The following is a 4413-nucleotide window of genomic DNA, read 5'->3' on the forward strand; positions in this document are numbered from 1 at the left end:
GCACATTATTTAAGGTTATGATTAGTTATAATTACAAGTTATAATTATGGATCCATCTTTTTATCAACCTGTTCCCTTTGTCTTTCTTTTGTTTCTTGTTTAGCTTCTTGTATACCGAGTGGGAGGAGGGGTGGGGGATGGGGCTACTTTATTTCAACATAGTTTTTGCTATTCTGTGATAACTTTTGTTTTCCATTAACCTTATAAGGCAGGTAAACGAAAACGAGTGATGTCCGTAGTCCTTTTTTCTCAAATCTCCGCTGTGCAAGATAATGAAGACATACAAAGATGATACCTGTCTAAAATAACCACTTACTGAATACTTTAACAGTATAACGTTTTTAAAATCCTTAGAATCCTAAACAACAAAAAAGCAGGGAGTATATGGATCTAAAGTTTTAGTAAGCAAAAAACTACCATCACGAGTTTTCCCCTTGTAGTCGTATACTATATTTAAATTTGCCTATTGATCATGGATAAAAAGGAGAACAGCCTAATCTACAAATATCGTACATACATGTCTTAATCGACTAATAATATAAGCTGACGTCATGAAATAACTCATGAAAAGTCCTGGTTGCCAGGCTGGATAACTGAAATATCTGAATGGAAAATGTTTTCAAACATAATTTTGTCTTCAAATGTTATTTTTTTACATTTACATTTTGGCTGTTTTGAGATTATCATTTTATCGAATGAGCTTGCTCTCGCATTTTTGAAAGATGTACGGTATTATTAAGCTATTAAAAAATTCTACTTTGAATCCAACAGGGATGGGATTTAAAGTACTCAGAGTTCTCGTATTAGGCCACAACTTCTGTCTCGTATATTTTGTTGTAAGGTTCTTTGTTTTGTTCTCTACTGAACAGAATCTGTTTGGTCAACGGGGTCTAATCTTCAGTGACATCTTTTTCACCTTCATCCAATACAGAATTAAATTGTCTGAGGATCTACAGGAATTGGTAAACCTTTGCCGTATGGTACTGGGTTTGTGGTGGATGGGGTATCAAGATGATCCATTTCACTATTGCCATTTCCCTGAAGTCCGTTTTGAACGAGCCTGCACGAAACGACAGTAACAATCATCTGAACAGCACAACAAAGAGCATTTGTGTTCATTTCCTTTGCAACCAATGGCGACAGTTTTTGACACAGATACAGCAGATTTTTTTTTGAGGAGCCTACTTTTTGTCTTGATCATCAACCTTGCATCTTTTAAAAAATGTTATTATTATGGAAGTGTTTAGTTATGTTTGATATCGTTCTTCTTTGTACAAAATATGTTATTTCGCCTTTAATCAGAAATTGTCAGGCTCGGAAGCAAAATCCAGATGGGCTTATTTAAAAACTGTCAGCACTGTTTGCGTCAGATCGCCTTGTTTCATTTGTTTCAGCTGAGGTGCCAAATTTAGTAACGCTGTCGGCCGCCTAAGAGATTTGACGTCATGGCTTCATGAGTTCTTCTAGGCTGTGGGTGCAGACGACGCACTCCGCTTGAGCTGTAAACGCATTCTGTTTCCATGTAAGTCGGCATGCCCACTATAGTGCGGGTCAAAAATTCGTGGCACAACGTATCCTCAAATATTTCGTTAACCGATTAATCAATGTCACCCATACTTTACACAGCAGTTTGTTTCAGTATGTCTTAGCTTAATCATAATTATTTTTCCACACCTATCCGTGCAAGATTAAAAAACTTTCAGTCACGCGGAAAATGGGCTTGTTCACAGCCCTTCCCGCTTCTCTCATAGATATTTTGCATACGCATATGGCGTACATCACAGCTCACCAATGACACTTTTGGTGGCAAAACATATTTACAAGAAATTAATTCTATAGTGAACACTTTTTTCGCTCTAAAGGTTCTCAAAACATGCATTCAATAAGCATTATAATGTCGCGACAGCAATATTACCCCAGCAGTAAACCTGTTAAAATACACTATATGTAGAAATCACTCAGTCAACTTGGAATTTTGATCAGAGCGTGTTAAGAAATTTTCTAGAATAGAGCTAGCTTATGTTTACAAAAATGTTGATCTGTCACGACAAATTAATACATGTCGTCGAGCAAAGGCTTGAAAGTCTATGTTCAATATAGTTCAGGAAACATTTAACAATAAGATGGACCTCAAATTGTTTACCACACTATAATCTTTTCCCAATATATGCAAAGTATGGGTGACAGATTGACCTGATAAAAAATATTTGAGGATATGTTGAGGCGCCAATTTTTGACCGAAATATATGATATGTTACACAGAGCCCATCATTTTGCTCCTTTTCATTATTTAATTTACCTGTGGCACTGTGTAGGACTTCAATTTAGCAGAACAGTTTTAGCAGTTAATATCAGCTTATTATCATACACTGACAGTAACTGGAAGTTCAGTTAGTAATGGTAGTTGTAGTAGTGGTAGTTGTAGTAGTAGTAGTAGCAGTAGCAGTAGCAGCAGCAGCAGCAGTAGTAGTAGTAGTAGTAGTAGCAGTAGTAGTAGTAGTAGTAGTAGCAGTAGTAGTAGTAGTAGTAGCAGTAGTAGTAGTAATAGTAGTAGTAGTAGTAGTAGTAGTAGTAGTAGTAGTAGTAGTAGTAGTAGTATGTTGTGGTGGAGGAGGGAGTAGGAGGTGGGGGCAGGTAAAGGGGAAGAGGAGGAGTAGCAGTAAAAAAGAGAATGAATCAGACGGAAGAGGAGGAGGTAGAGGAAGAAGTAGATGAACGAGGGAAGGAGGGAGAGTGAAAGGAAGAAGGAAGGTGGTACCGTTAGTTTTAATCAGGAAATTACAATTACAGTATGCAAAGACAAAACTATACCCTTTTATAATCAGGTGTTTTTCTAAAATATCTTGACTGCGATCAATGTAACTAATATTCAATTTGACCTGCTAATAATTAGCAGGATATGATTCTGTATGATCACTTGCACTATGTCAGAGCTACATTATCTCAATCCAACCTGACAGGAATATTTTTCACAATTCAGCAACCCTGCAAAAAGTCAGGAGGCGTCGAAAAGTGAGCTTGCCACATCTAATCGATCCAACAACGACTGTCAAGCTCTTGGGGCGGAATGTCCACACGTTTAATGATCTTTACATATCAGCGCGCTCAAAACAGCCATCTGTTCTTGTGTTCTCAGTGGCGTCTTAATCTGCCACAAGAAAATGTGTCATTAAATCCGAGTTTGGATTAAACACGCAGGTGTACCCCTCCATCCTCCCTGCCAAACATATACACAAAATACAAAACACACACACATACACATATACACACACACAGATGTACTCGAATATCATTATACTACAAATACTACTACTACTACTACTACTACTACTACTACTACTACTACTACTACTACTAATAATAATAATAATGAATATTTCTGTCATTATTGTGATTATTGTAATTATTGTAACAATACTAGTATTATTGTTATTATCATTATTATTACTAGTAAGCCTAGTATAATTATTTTCATTATCATCATGATTACTATTAACTTATCATATTTTTATAGTGTTATTAATATTATTATTATCACTATTATTATTATTATTATTACTATTATTATTATTATTATTATTGTTATTAATTTGTTATAGTGCTTGTTTAAACGAGTCTATCATTCTTCATGCCAAGCAAAGTTTTTTTTTTTATTTGGTGGGGGGAGGGGGGAGGGGGGGTGAGGCTCTCGTGGCCAAGAGGTTAAGGTGTTAGCCTCTCATTCAAAGGTCCTGGGTTCGAATCCGGGTAGCGACCGAAAAATTTTCTTTTTCAAAATAGTCTCTTTTCACCTCCTTTCCTGGTCTCTGGAAAAGTTCTGTCGTCTCGTCTGCTTTCGTCTCCTCTTTCTGCCCCCTCCCCCGCACCTCTTTAGCACCCTCCTCTGGGCTCCTGACTCTTTCTGCAGCCTTTCTACTGCTACTCCTTGACTCCATCTTACTGCTGTTTTTCAGCCACATCCCTTATCTTCTGATAGGAAAGATCTACACCTAGCCTTCTCAGACATGGGCGAAAAATCTCGGAAGGCTCGTGTGCAAGTTACGTACGTTAAAGATCCCTTGGATGTCTAAAACACTTGCCAAAATAGAAATAAATAAAATAGAAGATCTTTGCTTAAAAGAGAGCGACTGTAGAATAATATATACTCCAAGAATCGCAACACCTTTTGAACAGTTTAAAGCACACTGGACACATTTGCTGCTATCAGCGTCGGGGGCCATACCATGTTGCACCCTTAAATACATTGTGCGATTATCTAGCTGTTTTGTATGGGGCGGGGGGGTTATCCAAGGATATTTATTTATTTATTTATCTTTTTAAAAATATATTACATATTTTTTAACTAATTAATTTTTTGTCAGTATTACAAAATATCAGCACGTGACTGGTCCTATTATTGTTCGTTGTAGTCAG

The sequence above is a fragment of the Aplysia californica genome, unplaced genomic scaffold (genome assembly GCF_000002075.1).
Source record: "Aplysia californica isolate F4 #8 unplaced genomic scaffold, AplCal3.0 scaffold00057, whole genome shotgun sequence".
Classification (NCBI taxonomy): Eukaryota; Metazoa; Mollusca; class Gastropoda; order Aplysiida; family Aplysiidae; genus Aplysia; species Aplysia californica.